This window comes from Rhinolophus hipposideros (assembly GCF_964194185.1).
Source record: "Rhinolophus hipposideros genome assembly, chromosome: 18".
In the NCBI taxonomy this organism is placed as follows: domain Eukaryota; kingdom Metazoa; phylum Chordata; class Mammalia; order Chiroptera; family Rhinolophidae; genus Rhinolophus; species Rhinolophus hipposideros.
Window position 1 is genome coordinate 15057841 of NC_138064.1, and position 21155 is coordinate 15078995.

A 21155-nucleotide genomic window follows, 5' to 3' on the forward strand; every position below is an offset into this window, starting at 1 on the left:
ACCAATTAGTAGAAAAGGAAACAAGGCCTGGAGACGTGAATGCTTGACTTCTCTCCAGCGGTGTTTGATATTCCTGCTTCCCTTAGCTGACACATCAGGTTGTATTTTTATTCAGTTCTAATCTGTCAAAAACAATACTTAAGTTTTGAAACAGGATTTGCATTAGCAGAAAAACAAAACAAGAACTGCAGAGCAAATTCAGATGGCTTAGAAGCGGCACAGCCCAGCTCCCCATAAGTCTGTGGCAGTGCCAGGAGCTGAAAGCCAGCTGCTTCATTGGGCAAAGGTCTCACTGATCCGTCTTTCCAACTCTGCCCATGTTGTCTACACCCATTTCTGAATCCAGTACTTATTTGTAATTCATTCTCCCCTGGGTTCCAAATGAATTTGAAGCAGTTCCCATATAGCGTCAAGGCGGCGAATAATAGTTGACCTAACAATGGTAAAGCTATGAATGTAGGAATTGAGGAACAGAAATGGAAAGAATGAGGAAGAAGTGAAAATATTATTTTAAGTAATGAACCTGTCACACTCATAAGCATATTTAAGTTGGGGTTGATACACACTCTTACGCAGACACTTTCCAGGACAAAAGCTTTTCTGAAAGAAAGGGTTTCCTGAGCCATATGTTAGCCAGAAACAGGACCAGGTCCTGGGATATGTGTCTAAGCCAGCAGCAGCAGGGCGAGATGGAGAGGACAAACATGGCCACTGTCCTGGAGCTGGCGGGGCTCCTTATACAATGGGTTTGGGTTAGAAAGATGAAAGCTGTTTTGAAAGAATTTACATTGGCTACAGATAAAGGTGGGTGGGAAGAGGTGAAGCGGAGATGGTTCTGGAATAGGTGCACAGCCAGTAAGGAAGAAGTGTTTGCTGCTTTTGGATTGGTTGTGGGCAACACTGGAGAGAGTGCATGGCAAGCAGGATGCGGTAGCTCGCGTCTGATGGTCAGCTACCCCTTTTTAGATGAGAGCAACATAGCCACCTGGAAGTTGATTCTGCGTTTCAATACACATTCAGGATGAGAGCAGTCTCTCGTTGGTTTCTGATGCAGCTCTGTTAACAGATTAACCTCCCTTGTTTCCTCCTGCCACCCTCCTGCCTGCTGTCATTTATTTTAGGATAGCTCAAAATTTTTCTCTTATCAACACTAGTGCTCCTTAAGGTCTGAACTGTAAAACCAAGGCTTGTAACAATCAGGAAAATAATCCAGAAAGACACTACTACAAGACTACTTCTGCTGATTCAGTAAATAAATTGAAATTCAACAAGCTTCTCCAGGCTCTATAAACGTCACTAACATTTCTCCTAAAGTCTTTCTCACGACCATACAAGTATAATAAGTCTTTCTGGCACACAGGTTTGATAATCTTCAATAACTAATTTGAAAGACAGCATCAAAGTGTTTAGAGCTCAGATTTGGAGATATTCACATCTGGGTTCAAATCCCAACTGTGCCACTCATGGCTGTGTGACCTTCGACAAGTTAATTAACCTCTCTGAGACTCCATTTTCTTATAGGGGGAAAAGGGTTCTTAAGAGTGTTTACCTCATAGGGTTACCGTGAGGATTAAATCAGATAACATACTAAAAGCACTTAGCAAGCATGCAACAAAATTTAAGTATGACCACTGGTGGAATTCTTGTTACCTTTTTCTTCAAAATGTAAGAACAATGAAAGGTGCAAGAAACTGCTACTCCAGTAAAAAGTTGGATTGGACATTTGCATATACATGTATAGCTAGAACTAGCTCTACAGATCAGAGAGAGAAAAGCCAGACTCAGAAGACGCACATTTTATCTACGAGAAATATCCATACATAACTATAAACACTGCAGCAAAACTCACTAGGCAAACAGAATATGGTATGGGTACCGAAAATATGCATTAGCCTAGCTATTTATGATTAACTGCCATACGAAATGTAGCAGGTGTGATCTAACAATGCTTGTGTCTTAAAATCCTAGTGTATTAAAAATGCTTCCACTGGCCCATCCTGAATGTGAGCTCACACCAACGCCTCTACAAGAGCCTTAGATGCTGAGCACAAATGGCATAACTGAAGATCATTGTGAAATCTCCCTTCCATTCTCCAAGAGAACTATTCTCAAGTATTTAGGGGCTCTTGCTCACCAGAACAAGGAAAGATTTAACCAAGTATCTTTTCAATGTTTCCAGTAAAACGAACAGAAGACACAAATAGTAATAAAAATAGCTACCATTTACGAGAGCTTACCGCGTGCTGGCACTGTGCTGAGTACACTATGCGCATCGCCTCGTTTAATTCTCACAACCATCCAGTTTAGAGATGAAGACACGAAGGCTTAGAGAGGTGAAGTAACTTGCTCAAGGTCACCACCACAAGGTCACCAACTTGCCCAATGCCGATGCTGGGATTCAAACCCATCTGCCAACCTGGTTAACCAGGACTCGCTTTTCAAATCTCAGTTCCAAACTCACTAACTCAGGGAGCTTGCCCCAACTCCCTCTAGCAAAGTCAAATCCCCCGAGTAACACTTCCCTTGCACCATCGTCTTCCTCTGATTCCAGTGTTATTTTTACCCTTATTCGTGTAAAAATTGATATCTGTCTCCCCACCGAACTGTAAAAACAGAGATGGTAAAGCTCCTCACTGTTCTGGTTTACTTAGGATCTCTGGCCTCTGCCACTGTACCAGGCACATAAGGGGTTCTCCACACACATTTACAGACTGAGCGAAGAAGAAATGGGGAAAACAGTGCTCATTAATCACCCCATCTGAGGGATAAGAGAACACTTAGGCAAAGGTCTTCTTCACATCTGGAAGAGGCTCTCACGTACAAAACCTCGCAGTGGGGAGACACAGCAGCCTCTCCCCGTTTGAAGGAGGGCAGTACCAGCTATGAACTCTTCATTAATCCAATTCATACATTATTAATAATAAATCATTTTTCTGACTCATGTTGCTTGACTCTTTCCACTTTATATGACTTATTTCTGTTTTATTTTTTCCTTCTATTTTAATCTGATTTTCAGTCCTTGAATATCTTTTTCTTAAAATACTTTAAGCAGAAGAATCACACGCCATTTACAGGCTACTTTCTTAACACTCAACTACGAAACTGAAAGCAGCTGGAAATAAAGAAAACTATACACAACAAAAAATTCTTGGTAAATCTCAGCACTTCTTCCCAAGTCACTGTGACAAGGAAAAGTGAAAGGGTTTGAGAGAAATACACGAGGTCTGACAAGTAAGTTCGTGAACTTGTTGCAACCATGCTGCTAACCTTTTTTGCTATCAGAGGGATTATTCATTATGAATTTGTACCAGCTGGACAAGCAGTTAACCAAGTTTACTGTTTGGAAGTGCTGAAAAGACTACGTGAAAAAGTTAGATGACCTGAACTTTTCACCAACCATTCCTGGCTCTTGCATCACGACAACGCACCAGCTCACACGGCACTGTCTCTGAGGGAGTTTTTAGCCAGTAAACAAATCACTGTATTGGAACACCCTCCCTACCCACCTGATCTGGCCCCCAATGACTTCTTTCTTTACCCAAAGATAAAGGAAATATTGAAAGAAAGACATTTTGATGACATTCAGGACATCAAGGGTAATATTCGGTTGGTGCAAAAGTAATTGCGGTTTTTGCAACTTTTAATCTTTTAAACTGCAATTATTTTTGCACCAACCTAATACAATGACAGCTCTAATGGCCATTCCAGAAAGAGTTCCAAAATTGCTTTGAAGGGTGGACTAGGCACGGGCATTGGTGCATAGCTTCCCAAGGGGAGTACTTCGAAGGTGACCATAGTGATATTCAGCAATGAGGTATGTAGCACTTTTTCTAGGATGAGTTTGCAAACTTAATTTTTGACCTTCGTATTTTAAGCAAGTCATATAATGTCCATCCCAAAGTATATGCATCCATAATATAAAAATATTAAACTACTAGAAGCATTAAGTCCTTCACAAGAATGGACTATACTTTGAGAACACATCCATAGAAAGCTATTCTAATCTAACAAGACAAAAAAGGATTAACTTTTTAAAAAAGAAAATTACATTTGCTATCTGTCGAAAACTCAGGTTCTCAAGGGCTCAGGATTTGATTATCAGTCTGATGACAGGTTCAATTTCACAATACTTTTTATTTTTATACCACAAGTGAACATGAGCTTTAAGAGGAGAGAAGGTGGAGATAAGCAGGAGGTGGGTTTTATTATGTGAATATTCAGGAAAAAAACAAACTTAGCCACATTGGTTTGGCAGACCCCCAAATCATGGAAGCCCTAAACTATTTAATCCTTTTTTAACATGCAGTCTTTACAAGTATATAATTCCTTTGAATATTCTTTTCAGAGAGTCACAGACATAGCAGGTGCTCCCAGGCTGGCAAAACAATGGTGAAAAGCCCCGTTAAGCAACCTCTTAACCAAGAAAAATGCTTCAGGTGAGTGAAACAACAGCCTTGGAGAGGAAAGAATTCAGTTTATAGGTTCTAAGAAGATCAAGTACCTCCTTGATGAATAAATTCCAAAGATCTGTTGTACAACAGTGTAACTATAGCTGACAATACTGTATTATACACTTAAAAAGTTATTAAGAGGGTAGATCTCATGCTAAGTGTTCTTACTATAATCAAATAATTATTTTTAAATCGTCAGGTATCTGCTAGGTGGTTTACCAGTTAGTCCTACAGGGAGGACCGAGAGAGAAATTCTACGATCCCTATAATAGTGCAAATAGACTCTTCTACACACACACACACACACACACACACACACACAAATGACTTTCTCATGGCCCATCACTAGTAAAAGGCAGAGCCAAGGTTCAAGCCCCTAGTCAGCACCAGTCTTCCTCCCAGCACAACTCTGACTGGCGCCTCCTCCCCTAGCCTTCCCTGAGCCCCACGTGGACAGCTCCTTGCAAATAAATCTCCAGGCCACATTCACTTGGCATGATGACTGGCGAGGTTCTTGTGGTCTCTCCCCTCCAAGATTAGAAAGCCCATGAGAGCAAGGCTTCAGGGTCATTTCTGTGTCACCTTTGTGTTAGTTTCCTATTGCTGCTATAACAAATAGCCATCAATTTAATGGCTTAAAACAAAAGTACTCCCTTTCAGTTCTGTAGGTCAGAAATCCAACACAACTCTCTCTAGGCTAAAATCGAGGCATCTGCAGGGCTGTTCCTTCTGGAGGCTCCGGGGAGAACCTGTTCCCTTGCCTTTGCCAGCTTCTGGAGGCTGCCTGCATTCCTTGGTTCATGGAACGGGCCAATTTCTTTCTCCATCTCAACGCCAGCAACACATCATCTCTGTGCCCCTTCTTCTGTGCTCACATCTCCCTCTGACCACAGTCAGGAAAGGGTCTCTGCTTTTTAAGGACCCATGCGATTAGATTGGACTCAACTGGGGAACCCAGGATCATATCCACGGCAAGATCCTTAACCAGATCATCATAGTTCCTTTTGCCACGTAAGAAAACATATCCACAGGTTCCCCACAGGAATCAGGACGTGGGCACTGGTGGGGCCCACCACTCTACCCACCGCAATGTCTGTATATAAACATTGGACACACCGGTCCCCTGACAAGTATGGAACTGAATGCCCATCGCAGTTCTGAGCACTGGCCCCCCTTCTGTCTTATTTCACAGAAGAGCACAGCAGCACCCAAAGAGGTTAAATGACCACCCAAAGCCACACATGGTCCAGACTCAAGCTGAGGACTCCTGAATGACAGCAGCTGTTCTCTCCTCTCCCCTACGCTGCCTCTCTTAACAAAAAGGTGACATCCCCATGCATTAAAATCCTAAGGGACATCTCCAAAGTCATTTCTAAATAACTTCAAAAGAATGGGAATAATAACTTTTCTATTCAAAAAACAGTATTTACTTAAGTGGGACACACAGTGATCCAATTAATACACTGACTCATCTTCAATGCCCATGCCAGTGTTCTCAGCACCGGATAGAATTCCATGTTCCTTTGGTGTGCCTCTATGACCCTGCAAAAGTTAATTGCAAAGAGATGTAAACTGAGCGGATGGATCGTGACGGGCAGTGCTTCTCGATGTGGGGGAGGGGAGAAGAGGCGGTATATCCAAATCACGAAGGGCTCTTTTCAAACTATCACTCAGACTCCAGCCTTCACCATCACCCACTCACAACAGTCCCACCCCAGGAGTGCATCTCATGTCCTCGCAAGTGTACAGATGACAGAAAATGTTTGGGAAACCACTGTGCAGGGACTGCATTTGCACAATCCCTATAAACCACTCTCCTTTGTTCTCCGGCCAACCCCTTGTCCCCACTCTTCTGCATACTGATGGTGTCCAGTGGCCCTAACCAGGTCAGTTCTGAAACTCCCGGCTCAGGCCCTTTGCGCTTTGTGCCTCTTGTTCCCTCTGATGTTCCTCCCACCCAACCCACCAAGGTGGCTCCTTCCCATCCTGCAGGTCTTGGCTTAAATGACACCTCCTCAGTGAGGCCTTCCCTGACCACCCACTAAAGCCAACTCCCCCAGGAGGGCTCTCTCCTTTTCTTTTCTCCTTAGAATTTATCACCAGGCTCTATTATTTAATCTATTAATCTATTTTCCTGCTTATTGTCTGTCCTCTCAAAAGTCCCAGAAGGCCGGGGGCCTTGTCCAAATCATTCATACTTTATACCCCAAGCACTCAGTAGAGTGCCTGCCACATAGTGAGTGCCCAATAAATACTGGGTCCATTGAATTAGTCCCAGCTAATCGTCTCCATTTCTGCATCACCATCGAGTTTCTTAACAGCCCGACCCTGTGGGCTGGGAGGATGGAAACTGGAACAACACCCTGCCTCTTCCACCAGCCCACTTCCTCCCACTCACGGTTAATCATCCACCTTGGGAGTAAAGACAGCTTTTAGCCAGCAAGAACCCCTGCCCCCGCCCCCCAGAGCGGGATGTCTGGAAGGCACATTGTCTTCCTACGTTGTTTTCTATCTTCCTTACTGACCCAACTCCACTGCACTGTGGAGGATAAGATTAGGGAATAATGTTGAAGTTATACCATTAATAATCAAAAACAGCAATCAAACCAAGAATAACTGATTGTGAACTGTGTGCCAGACACAGAGTGGATGCAGCTTGTAATACCGATTATCTCATCTAAGCCTCAAGATCACCCCACAAGCCAAGTATTATTACCCCCGTTTTACAAATAAGGAAGCAGAGCCCAAGGTCATGCAGCTAGTAAGTGGAGGAGCCAGGATCCGAACCCAGGTAGCTGGGCTCAGGAAAGCCCTCACTCTTAATCATCACACGGTACCCCTTACATCTAACTCGGCACCCACGCTACCTCCTTCGAAGTAAATGCTTAAAAGATAGCAATTAGTACTATCTTTGAGTTATTCATGTCTCCAAACCTTGAGGGATGGGGCAGAGTTCTGCATTGCACACGACCTGGGAACACCAACGGCCACAGGCCTGGAAAGGACTTCCTCGTTCTCAGGAAGGAGGTAATGCTAAGAGAAGCGGAGGGCCTTCACGTGACAGACCTCTTTAGGGTCATTAGCTGCGAAGGATCCCCTAGGAACAACCAGACGACAAGGACAATTCAACTCACTAAGCAATCACTGCGAGCCTACTGTGCGCTAGCTCTAAGTTTGGTCCTGGTGAGGGGTCTTTTTTTAATGGCTAAGTACCACTCCCGGAGTTCTAAGACCCAAAGCTGCCCAAACACAGACAGGAAACGTTCACTTGTGCTGCTAAGTGCCCTGTGTGCCAAAGGCACCAACACTGTAACAAGGCTACAGGAAGAAGGAGGATGCAAAGGGACAGGCTTCACGGAGAAGGAAGGATACGTACAATGAGGCCGCGATGCTTGCATTAGCACAAGCAAAGAAAATGGGGCCGGCCTGGGGTGATGAAGCAGCAGCGTCACTGTCAGGACATCTCGGGGTCCGGCCCCCCAGGAGTGGAGGGCCTGTGTCAGAACATCACAGGAGGTAAGTGTAGAAAGGCTCTGGTGGGCATTCGAGGATGACGAAGTCCCTGAACGATGCGAGGAAGACTCCGAAGGCAGAGATACAGTAAGTGCAGGCTGGATACCATGACCATGACTCATCTGGGTGGAGGGTGGAGGACAGACTGACGGAGAGAAATTACAGGCCGAGAGCTCCATGGGCAGGCGGCGTGGGGAGGGGAGCTGCTGGAACACACCAGGCAGCAGAAAAGATCACGGACTCAACGTGGGCGGGGAAATGGCAAAGCACACATGAAAATAACGAGGAGCAGAGCACAGAGGATTTGGGGGACCAGTGAAAGTATTCCGAGATGCGATAATGGTGGCCACATGTCAGATATTTGTCCAAACCCATTGAGTGCACAACGCCATGAGTGGACCCTGAGGTGAAGTGTGGACTTTGGGTGACAACAAAGTGTCAATCAACACAGGTTAATTGATTGTAGTAGCAGATGTCCCACTCTGATGCTGAAGTTGTGACAGGGAGGGAGGCAGGCAGCATACAGGATCTCCCCCCCCTGCACTTTGCCTCAATTTTGCTGTGAACTTAACACTGCTCTAAAAATATTTTAAACGTTAAAAAATCAAACCAATTTAAATATACTATGAATGAGAAAAATTTGGCCACAGTGCACAATGGTGAAAGGGGAGTCGAGGATGACTCAGCAGACGGGTGACTGGAAGAAGACTCGTGTCACTGGCAGAGGAGGAAGTTGGAAAAGGGGGCCTGTTTTTAGAGGTAAGAGAGAAAGAAGATGAGTTCAGCTGGGAACAAACTAGGATGGTGCAGGATATCCACACGGAACCGTCTTCAAGCATCTGGAGAACAGTTTGGGGCTAAGATAAGAAAAGGACACAGGTATACAAATTCGGGACAAAAAGTTAGCTTTCAATGGTCCTCTTTTAAGCTGAGTGATAAATTCTCTCTCCAAAAGGAAAAGTATTGCAACACCCTGGAAATAACAATCTTCCACAAAGCTTCCACCCTCTGTTGCAAAGAGCTGACGTGGGGAAGGCAATTTCAGTTACTTGTGAGAACAGCAACCCCAAGAATTGTGACCTACCAGTCAAGTTAAAATCTGCCCAAAGTGGCATCAGTCCGGATATAAAGAACTGGCAAGTGACATAAGAGGCAAGCAGCGAGATTTCAGTTTTAAGTAGGAGTGCCCCCTAAAAGGAGCAGGAAGGACGCAGTGAACGGGAACGGCAGTGTAGTTGTTCAACGCCAGCCTGGTGTGATTTTCTTTTTTTTTTTTTTAATATATTTTGGGATGGAGGGGCAGCCAGTTGGCTCAGTGGTTGGAAAGCAGTGCTCATAACACCAAGGTCGCTGGTTCGATTCCCACATGGGCCAGTGAGCTGCACCTTCTTCAACTAGATTGAAAACAAAGACTTGACATGGACCAGATGGGTCCTGGAAAAACACACTTTTCCCCAATAATAATTAAATATATATATTTTCTATTATTATTAGTTTGTGTACAAAACAATGTAATAATTAGACATTTATACCCCTCACAAAGTGATAATCTCCCTCCTAAATCTACCACCCCTCTGACATCGTATATAGCTGTTACAGTTCCACTGACTCTATTCCTTATGCTGTACTCCACAGCCTGTACTCCACAACTATATATTATAGTTGACATTCATTATTATTCAGCGTCAGGAGTACAGCGCAGTGGTCAGGCATCTACACCGTTCATTAAATGGTCTCCCTAATAAGACAAGTACCCATCTGACACTGTACAAAATCTTTACGTAATTGATTATATTCCCCAAACCGTCTTTCTTATCCCCATGGCAATCTTGTGGCTACCAATTTGTGCTTTCTAATCCCCTCACTTTCTCCCTCATCCCCACTGCCCTCTAGCAACCCTGTTTTTTCTCTGTATCTCTGAGACTGTTTCTGATTAGTTTGTTCACTTATTCTATTCTTTAGATTCCACATATAAGTGAGATCATATGGTATTTGTTTTTCTCCATCTGACTTATTTCACTCAGCATAATGTTCTCTAGGTCCATCCATATCGTTGTAAATGGTAAGATTTCATTCTTCCTTATGGCCGGTTAATATTCCATTGTATAAATGTCTAGTATGTGATTTCTTATTTTGCCTTTTGCCAAGGGAAACTATTTAACCTCTCTGTGCCTCAGTTTCCTCACCTGTAAAAAGGGGATAACTGCCGATTTCATGGATCTGCTGTAAAGATCAAATGGGCAAATATGGAGGCGTGTATGTGCCTGGAGCTCGCTGTCAGCTACTGCCGCTGTCCTTTATCCGTCCTAGACTTCTCCACGACCCCTGTGGGGAAAACTGCGAGGTCTCGTTCCTCAGGATCACAGAGCACTTGTTTCTTTAAAAAAATGTTTTCTATTCAAGTATCTGTTTCGTCAGCTGAGACTGTAATATTTGTGGGAGGAGAAAATTTTAGAACTATATGGCCTGAAACAGAGCCCAGGCACGTGAAATGCTTAGCTTGGCCTTTCCTTGCGGCCAATCAGTTACCCGGTGATGTCTACTGCCTGGCCTTGACCCAAGAAGGCTGAGATAAGACATAAAGAAAGTGCTTTTAAAAGTAGGTAAAAGGCCAAAGTTATTCCTTAAACTATTTGCCTGAAGTGCTGACTGTAATCCAAGCGCATCTGACCCATGTTATCTACAGACTCGGTTTGGCAAAGTTCTCAAAACAGAGGTCAGTTTTTCAAGGCTTCCCAGCCGTCACGGAAATGAGCTAACTAGAAACAGTCAGCATCCGGTCTGTATCTCCTTATAAATCATTAAACTGATTTCCTGGGATTTTCACGTGCATTTGGGCAGAAGGAGCCCGGATCCCCAGGGTCTGGGCCTCCATGGGTAGCTCACTAAAAGTCTCCGCATCTCCTGCTCTGAGACACCAGAACCCAGAACACTGCCTGGTTAACACGGCACCCCACCTCAGGCAGTGACACGGGGTGCTGCGGAAACAGCCGCCTCCTCCCAGCCCCTCCTAATGCCACTCTACAATAAAAAGAACTGCTATGTCAGTAAGAAAGGGGAAGATAATTATCATGTAATAGCAAACTCTTTTTGACTGTTAGTGTTTATAATTTCTAAGGAGTATCAGTTCCCTACATACAAAGCCCCTTGTTCTGTTCTACACTTTGAACCCTTTGGGTTTGTACATTTGAGAGAGGAACTGGGAATATCCACAATCATGAAGGGAAAAGACTCTTCGCTCCTGGGAAAGTGAAGAGGAAGGGAGGGCAGGGCAGGGCTGAGAGGCGGAGAGAGGGAACCAGGAGCCCCCCAGCTGACTTCTCCACTAATTTAGGAAAGTCTACTGGACTAGCAAAGCTCAAAGTGAGGCGGACTTCTCCATCAGTACGTGGGGGCTGACACCAAGGTGAAACGGAAAGAGCACCTGAGCTCTAAAAGATTATCTGGTTGCCTCTGGGAAATTGGATTCGAGGGGAGCAAAGTGGAATAAGAGAGACTCCATCAGAAGCTAATGTGAAAGTGCATGATGACAGCTTGAGGTAAGATGGAGGCGGGGGGGGGGGGACCACGGGGAAGACAGAATGGGACAATCAACCAAGAACGTGAGATGGCTCCGATGTGAGGTGAAGACAAGAAGTGGCTCCTAGGTTTGTGGCCTGGACAAATGAGTAGAAGGCAGTAAGAATTTATTCCAGTGGGGAAGGCTGGAGGAGAATGTACTGGGAGTGAGTGGGCAGCCACGGAGGAAGGACCACAAAGCTCCAGAAGCTCGTTTCTGAGCCTGCGTGCACAGACCACCTCCACAATCCTACACCTCACTTGGCATTCACAACGCTATATTCTTTCTCTTCAAGGGGACCCCAAAGTGCCTAAGTGTCAGGCCCCACAAAACCAGGCAGGAGATGATCCGTAATGTGTGGCCAGTACCTTGAAGATGTCTGTGACACATTCAAGGAGCCACGGTCAAATTCAATGTTAATGTATAAACCTGGAGTTCACAAGACAGAGCCGACGTCTGCATCAAGAAATCAGTGGGATCAAGTCACAGAAATGAATAAACCCAGTGTGTCCGGTGTTGGTCACTGCGTGATCACCTGGGACTCCAGGTCTCATCCTAGACCAGGGTGTCCAACCTGCGGCCCGCGGGCCAACTGCGGCGCGCAATCCATTGTTACTTGGCCTGCAGCAAATTCCAAAAATACATTTAGTTTACTTAAATAAACCAGATGAGGCAATACATACTTCACCTCGAGTGAGTGGCCCGGCTGTTTGTGTATTTTACCGCATATGGCCCTTGGTGAAAACCATGGAAAAAAGTTTGGACACCCCTGTGAGCTAGACTGAATGAATTAGAAGATTTAGGAAGTGAAGCCCAGAAATCTGCTTCAACAAGTTTCCCAGGTAATTCTTATGCATAACAGTGTTTGAAAACCACAGATCTAGCTAGAAAGTATAGAGAAAAGGAAGAGGACCCAGGACAGGCCCTGAGGAGGGGTCAGGGGAGAGCGAAGGAACAGGCAAGGGAAGGGACAGAGCAGAAGTGACCAGCGAAGCCGAGGAAAGCGGAGCAGTCCAGTGTTACAGAGCAGCGCGGGGAGCCCTGGGAGGCTGGATCTGAGCTCTTCAATGAGCATCTGAATGGAAGCAGGACCAGGCCAGCTGTTCTGAGCCATGTGTACGAAGACAAACCCCAGCGAGGAGAGATGGGTCCAAGAGGGCAGCACAGAAGATCCTGAACTCACCCCCTCCCACGAACACACCAAATATACACCTACGTACAAAGCAACTCCCCCTGAAAAACAACTGAGAAACCCCAACGAGAGGCACAGAGAGGGGCATCAGAGACCTTGCAGCCCTTGGGGATTGAGGGCAAGGGTGACTTGTAACTTTCCAGTTCCAAATCATTGCCTCTGAGTTGCCTTGGTACCCTTCCAGTAAGCCCCCCATTGCCAGGGCTAACTTTACGGGGGTCTCTCTTCCTTAGAACGAGCAAGAGCTAAAGCACAAAGGGATGAATGAGCAAGAATACTGTAAATCGTGGAAAAAGAACGACAAAGCCTTTCAAAGTCCTGAGGTGACCTGCCACCAACAATGCGTTCCAACTCCCAGTGGCCAGTTTTAGCTGAAGGAATCCAAACCAAAGTGTTACTTCTGGTCCCCCTTTCCTTTAGGGTTCTCTCTCTCTCTTTCTCATTTCTGAGACTATCAGAAATACATTCTGCCCAGAGATGGCAAAACGGGGCTTGACGGGGTCGGGGTTCCAAGCCCAGCCCTTGTGGGCGTGCAGCAAAAGAGGTCACAGGAATCAGAGAGCAGCGAGTCACAGAAATCCAGGTGTACTCTGTGGGCAGAAGATGCATTAGTGCCAACAAGAGTAAGAGCACACAACACACCAGATGAGAAGTGATCACACGAGGGTCCCACTGCTCTTAATATACAGACATGCTGGAGTTGTGCCGCTTACGAGAGAGAAACTGTGCAAAGATGTGAAAGAGGAACCTGGCTGCAGACAAAAGGGAGTCCATCTGACTGGCAAATGTGGTGCTAATGTGGGGTTCGTCTCAGGTAACATGGGGCTCGTCTCGGGGCCGCAGAGGAGGCAGCACTGACTGTCACTGCAGGTGTCACCCTGGGTAGGCTCTGTTTCCTGCACACAAAGGAGGTGGCTCTCAAGACCATGTCAGGGCAAAGGCCCCACACTGATTGACAACTGTGCAAAGTTCTGGGCCCACAAGGCTTGAGCTGTGTCTTTCCGCATGTCCTCTGATGCCCGGGAAACTTTGGCCAAAAGCTGCAGGGGCCTTCATGGAATCAGGGACACAAAAAAAGGCACAAAGAAGGAAAATGCACACCTGAGAGGGAACATAGGAAAGGAGATTGGAAAAAAGAAGAAAATAACCTTGTGCCACTGATCTCAAAGCTAAAATGCTCTGACGTCTTCCGTCTGCCTCATGGCTTTTGTAAGTAACCGGGACAAAGCCCTGTTACCCACCCGCAATGTCAGTGAACACATTCACGATAACCCAGCCCCCAAATTACAGTCATTTATAACCTGCATGGAATATGTTTGAGGCTCAGAAGTGGGACTCTCAAAATCCTGTAGTTAAGAAGATAGCCATAGGACTTTGGAGATTTTCCCTGAATCGTTTTATCAGAGAGGATGCCACCTTGGCCCTCAAAACAAACACAACGGTGGGAATCTTAAAACAACTCACTGAAAAAAAATGGCATGGGAGCAGCTGTGGGTTCCATCATGAACTAGCTCCAGACAGTAGGAAATGGCTGTCTTAATACCTACCTGTTTCACAGGATTAAATGCTGTAATGGGCCCAGGGCAGTGTGCGATGTGTGGTGAGTACTGCATAGGTATCATACGGTCCCCATCTCTTTCCAAAAGTATGTCACCATACCAAACATGGCTTTACCACACACCTGGACACAGGACTCGTCCTAGGGGAAGTCTGTCTTGTCCTTTGGGTCCCTCTTTATTTTCCCTCATCCCTTGTCTATTCATCCATCTCCAGGAATCCAGGGCTCCCTAATGGAGAGGACCAGCTATTAGAAATTTAATGAAGACTTTCCAGTCTGAATAAGAAAGTGGCCCCAGACTTCCTTTTCTTATCTTCCTAAGGATATCCAGGCTCTTTGGCAGGGGCCGGAAGGGGGAAGAGATACATATTTAGTTTATTGTAAGTACTGCTGTTAATCAGCCAGATTTCTTGAATGTAAGACAATATACTTCTCTTAAATTCTCTTCTGAAAGAGAATATATTCTCAAGAGAATATGTCTCTTGAGTGCAGTTTTTAACTGCACAGGGAGGTAGCACCTACAAGAGCTGGACTATCAAAGCCAGAAAGCCCAGGTTAGACATTTACTCCGGGTAGGGAGGAGTAGGATAGGGGTAGGCTGAGAAAATAGCAGTGAAAGGGTATTTCGCGCTATATCCAAGAAACAAATCTAAATGGAGAGATCAAGGCTGATGTTTTTTAAATGCTTAAAGACCAAATAATGTGGTCTAGAGTTGAGTAATTTTCTTGCTACATACAGCTCCTGCCTTCAGGCGTGGAGGCTGGGGCCAATCTTGGGGAACAGTAGCGGAAAAGGTGGCTGGGAACACTCGCCTGGAAATCCAGAAGACTGGGTCCTCCACACACGGAGAGACCATCGCCAACCCAGGCAGGAGGACCCCATTAACACTTGTAGTCATTTATGTCACCTACTTATCACAGGCATTCTTGAGTATTGCCTTTTTTTTCAGTACTACATACTCATTGTTCTTAAAAATAAGTGAGTTATGATTTTGGTGAGTTTAAATTTATTCCAAAATTTGAAAGTTTAAAACCATAGGAATCTATTGATGAAATCCTCCATCCTACCATCCCCTTGCTAATCCCACTGTCCAAAGGCAATCAATCACTGTCTACAACTTGGGGCATAGCCTTCCAGACTTTCTTTTTTCAAAAAATGAGATCATACTATACCTACTGGTCTGCATGTTATTTTCATTACTTAAATATATGATGGACATTCTCCATATCAGCTCGTTTGTAGCACCTTCCTCCTTTGTTCAAGTAGGCAAGTATTTCTGAGGGATAAAGTCCTAGAAATGAAACTGATGTATCAGAAAGAACACAAATTTTTAAATGTTCTAAACACTGCCGAAGTGCCTTTCGAAAAGGTTGTACCAATTTACACTCTCCACAGAAATATATGGTGACATCTATTTTCCCACACCCTCACCAACACCAGATGTTATCAACCTAAGCAAAAATGGTTTCATGGTTGTTTTTAATCCACACTTATCTGATTACTAATGAGGGTAAGCATTTTTATATACACATGTGAATTACCTATTAATAACCTATGCCCAAATTTCTATTGGATTATTGTTTTTCTATTGATTTCTCAGAGTTCACATCTATATATATCGTCATTATTTGCTTTATTACTTTGTCATCTGTCTTTTAACTTTGTTTATGACCTCTTTTTTCTTTGAGAAGTATAATGTTTCATGAAGTTCTATCACTATTTTCTATCACTATTTTCCATTAAAGTTTCTGAATTTTATGAAACTTGGTGAAGTCTTTACTTCTCCAGTAGTGTTTTAAAACCATCTTATTTATATATGTATATGTACTTTATGTACTTTAAGATATGTAGTTTTGGTTTTGACATTTATCTTTATTCTACATAGAATTTACTTGTGTAAATGGAGTGAGGCATGGATCTCATTTTTTCCTAAGGACAAACAAACTTTCCCACAGTCAATTTTAATTTGCTCAATTCCTAGTTTTACAATGGAACCATTTCTGGACCTCTGTTCCTGGTTATAGGGACATATTTCAATGTCTGACTGAACAATACATTACACATGAATTGCCTATTAGTACAAATCTATTTTTCCAGGTAAACTTTATCAGTTTGTAAAAATTAACTGACGTTAAAAGACTGGCCTAAACTAATACATAAAGGTCTCATGACCTGTTAAGTCTTATTTAGTCTTATTAAAGCATCAACCATTGACCAGGAGGTAGCCTTCCTTCCAGTGATTCATACACTATGCAGAAATTTCAGACTTCATGGAATTTTGTTTGAATTTACAAATCGCTCACCAAAAACTTTCCAACATGACAATTCTACCAAGAGTCCTGAGTGTCCTCCTTGTGCATGTTCTGAATCTTTCCCCGTCTTTTCCCCAATTTTTGTGCTCCCGGCTCATACCTTTCAGAGCTGTAGATTCCCATCTTAAATCCCAGTAAAGAGGCCCCGCTAACAGGACGACAGGCCAAAGGAGGTTGTATTTTGATAGGCGCTTCCTCTGCTGGTCTCTCACACACTGCAGCAAAGCAGTGGGAGAACTGGGAGATTTGGCAGCTTATAATTTACCCCAAAGGGAAATACTGGGGTGTGATGGAAAAAATATGAGACTGGAAGTCAGGAGACCTGAGATTTAGTCCCCTTTCTACTTCTCATTAGCTGCCTAGTTCCAATTAAGTTATTCAGCGTCTCATTAGGCCTCATGTATAAAACGAGATTGTTGGAATATCATTATTAACCTTTCTTTCCACCATAGGTGACCCTTTAAGAACCTAAAGCAAGCTGTGGATTCTCTCCACCAGAGTAATGCCCTTAAGAGTATGAAATCATACATTTTCAGGGGGTTGACAGACTCCCTAAAACCTATTCTGTATTCCCAAGGTCAAGTTCACTGAGACGTACCACAAGCTATTACAAATAGCAGAGAATACAACAGAAATGTATACAGAATCACAAAACCTTAAGCAAAGTTGAATCATTTAAAGAACTAAAAGCATCTCCTCTGCAGAGACTGGGAGGAGGGGATGGTTATCAGGGAAAATAAAGTGCCAAGTAAGAGTTGCGCTTGACTGAGGCCTGCTAAGCCCTTTACATACATTCACAGAGAAGAGTACCCACTCCCAGGCCAAGCTGCCTAGTTCAGACCTTGGCTGCAGCATGTAGTAGTTGTTTGACTTAGGCTCAGTACCTCAGTTTCTTCATCTGTAAAATAAAGGCAGGGGGCGGGAATAAAAACATGACCTAGCTCAAGGATTGTTAATAGACACAAGGTATGTAAACAGGGCCTGGTAACAAAGCCCTAAATAATTATTAGCTATGACAGAAATCTGGGACACACTCGCTGGGTGGTTAAAATTGTGAGCTGAAGAGATGAGGGAAGTCATAAAGATCTGGATGCCTTAGTTTCCCAGTTAAAATAAAATCTGCTTCATAAGTTTGTTGTGAGGGTTAACGAGGCAGCCACACCAAACCTCTTTTCACAACGCCTAGCACATAATAAGTGCTCAAAAAATTTCAGCTATTGCTGTCAATAATTATGGGAGACAAGGATAATCATGACCTTTTTAAGTTTCTGAATAAAGCATAGATGAGACTTAGAGAGGTGAAGCGCCCTGCAGATAGTACGTCAGCTAGCAAACGACTGGGCCAAGATTTCCACTGTGATGAGTCTGAGACCAGAAGTTGTAACCACCACCATGCACAACCTCTTATTTGAATAAGGCTTAGAGAACAGAAGAGCTGAAGAATACCTACTGGATTACTACTAAGAGAAAGAAACAACTTGGTGATAACCGTCCAAAATTTGAGGTATTCTCCATGGAAGTCAACCACGACTTTGGCCAAAAGCTCTTCTTTGCCACTCTTAGAAATGAAAGACTGCAAAGGCTGGACCCTGCTTCTCAACCAGTTCTAAGCCCTTCACAAGTGGTTGTTAAACCACAGCCCTGCCACCCAGAGGGAAAACAAGCCATTTCCCACAATAGCTTGCGTAACCCAGTGAACCCTTCAAAATGAAAGCGGAGATCCTCAAGCTCAGGAAAGAGATCATGAGCGCTCCAAAGTCACGGAGAACTGCTGTAGTACACTAGTGTTAGTCTTTAACGAATACACATTTACTTGGGAAAGAATGAAGGTGTTTATTTCTAGTTTTTCAGATACCACGCTCCGCGATGTCTTCGTAAAGTAAAATAAGAGGAAGTTCGTACCACAGCCCAGCATGGAGTGAGCGGAGCAGCAGGCAAGAGAGACCTGGTGAGGAGCGGTGTCACCTAAGATAGTTCCCCACTCTTACGACACCAACTTCCTCACCTCAGTGAGATAGTAACCTCGAAAATAAGAATGAAATAGACTGGCAGAAGAAACAGCACGATCCAGTTAAATACAAGTCAATGCTAATCACTTTACTTCACCCCTTCATGTACTTACTTCTGCATGTATTTTATTTTTGTATCTTTATTCAAAACAGCCCTATTAGTCAATTTTAAATCTACCATGCGAAGGAAGGAAGGAAGGAAGGAAGGAAGGAAGGAAGGAAGGAAGGAAGGAAGGAGAAAGAAAGAAGGAAAAAGCCTCAAGAAAGAAAGAAAGAGAGAGAGAGAGAGAGAGAGAGAGAGAGAGAGAGAGAGAAGAAAGAAAGAAAGAAAGAAAGAAAGAAAGAAAGAAAGAAAGAAAGAAAGAAAGAAAGAAAGAAAGAAAGAAAGAAAGAAAGAAAGAAAGAAAGAAAGAAAGAGAAAGAAAGAAAGAAAGAAAGAAAGAAAGAAAGAAAGAAAGAAAGAAAGAAAGAAAGAAAGAAAGAAAGAAAGAAAGAAAGAAAGAAAGAAAGAAAGAAAGAAAGAAAAGAAAAAAGAAAGAAGGAAAAAGCCTCAAGAATAAGCATCACTGGAAGTGAGGGCAGAAGCAGCAGAAGAGATTAAGGAGCTCCAGCTAAGCTTGGTCAATGGCTGGAAGAGCCATTAGTGGCAGCCATATCACCCCCTCTAGCCAACGAGGGGGGAGGGAGTTCCTACATTCCAAGCCTACACCCACCCCATGCCCCCAAAGGCGGTGAAAACTCTGCAGAGGGAGAATCTAGGCCTCTTTCTGCTCCCATCTGGCTGAATGACTCCCCTCCCCAGGCCTTAATTATCCTGTCACTAAAATGAAAGGTTTGAATGAGATCACAGGAAAGCCTCCTTTCTGCTCTAAATTTCTAATCCCCATATTCTTACATATTAATGCTTCTTGCAGAAATAGAAGCCCTTCCAAAATGGAGTCACTTATGCTAAGGCCCACGTCACCAGAGACAATACCGAACTTAATTACAGTTTCTGCCTCTCCCAGGAATGGATCTTAAATCAGGCAATCTGGAATTACTTGGTCAGTCCCGGTGAAGTAGTCTGCTTGACAGACCCCTGCCCTCCCCTAAGGAAGGTTTCCTTTCCACAGCCAATCATCATTTTGCTAGTATAACTTCCATGTCCCACTCCCTTCTGCCTATAAAAGTCTTCCATTTTGTACTTCCTTGGAGCTCCTTTCTATCCGCTAGACAGGATGCTGGCCGAGTCATGAATTATTGAATCAAGGCAGTAAGATCTTTAAAATGTACTGTCGGATTTTTTTTAACCCTTTCAAGCAGGACATGTCGCTCTCAATATAACGCGTGTATAATCTTAACATAAGTATGATGCATCAGAACTGAAAAACTGGTTGTTGCTTTCCTGTGGCACCAAACCCGGTACTCAGTCAACGTGGTTTTCCTCTAGGGCCTTTTCCCTCAATGCCACAATCCCTGCCCACCCCTCCCAATGCCTACACCCCAAGCTCCCCTTTCATGTGTAACAGCATTCCCACCCAACCCGGGCCCGGTGGCAGGTGCCACAGCACTCTTTCTAGCATCCAGGATTCCACCTCTGCCCCACCCTCTCCTCTTTCACCCGAGAACCCCCGGATCAACACGTTCCAGGCCCTCCCCTGGCAAACGACCATTTCTTCCTCCCCTGCCCACCCCGGCTGGAAAGGAGGCAGCTCCCTGCTCCAATCCCAGGAGACCCAAACCTCTTCCCAGCCCGCAGGGAGCGGCATGTGGGCACCGGGAAGGGCCCCACGCCTCCGCAAAGGCACGGGCAGCCGGCTCGCCCCAGCCCCACGCCGGCTGCGGTCCCCACCCCGGCGGCGCAGGGGAGACCTCCGCGGGAGGTCTGCTGTCACTTACGCGCGGCGCCTCCGGGCTGTCAGGCACAGGACCACCCGCGGGCTGCGCAGTTTGCTGACTCCAAGGCGCGGCGGCGAGCGCCCAGGAGCGCACACGAGCGCAGCCCCGCGCACGTAGCGGACCCGCGCCCGCGCTCCCCGCCCGCCGCGAGGCCTCGGGCTTCCGCGGACCCGGCGCCGCCACCACACTGCCCAGCCCAGGTGCGGCCCCGCGCCGCCCGCTGCGCCCCGCCCTTCTGCCCGCCCGCGGGATGTGAGGCCGACCCGGGCCAGCGAGACTGCGGCGAGCGGGGCAGCCGCCGGGGGGCGCCGCTGTGCCGGAGCCCTGTGCCTCCTCCCGTCCATGAAATCGGGCTGGGGAGGAAACACAGCAGCTTGCCTGAACGCTGAGGCTGAAGGTGGCAAAGTGGCACCCTTTGGACTCAACACGTGAAAGCCACCTTGAGCTTGCTAAGCCCGCCTCCTTAGTTTTGGGGAGGACTGATTAATGGGGAGAGGTAGAGATGAATAGAGCATGCGATGAACAAGGGTGACAGCTGTTAAGAGTGGAATCCAGGTGCTGGGCATATGGGTGCGTACTGTAAAATTCTTCTACCTTTTCTGTATGTTTGAAATCTTTCACAATAAAACTTTTTTGGGAAAAAGAAATGAGATCTGTCAAGGGGCCTGAATCAGTAAACCAT

General features: G+C 45.1%; 1 protein-coding gene across 3 annotated transcripts in view; it reads right to left on the reverse strand.

Annotated features, from left to right (window-relative positions):
* SNX10 (sorting nexin 10) overlaps positions 1 to 20719 on the reverse strand; it is a 67851-nt gene extending 47132 nt beyond the window's left edge. The window contains exon 1 of one of the 3 annotated variants that reach the window (XR_013995318.1): positions 20474 to 20696. The gene's annotated coding sequence lies outside the window, so the exon portion shown is untranslated. Of the gene's footprint in view, positions 1 to 20473 lie in introns of all 3 variants that reach the window. The other 2 variants (XM_081079305.1, XM_081079304.1) reach the window with 2 other exon arrangements.
* Between the last annotated feature and the right edge of the window lie 436 nt (positions 20720 to 21155).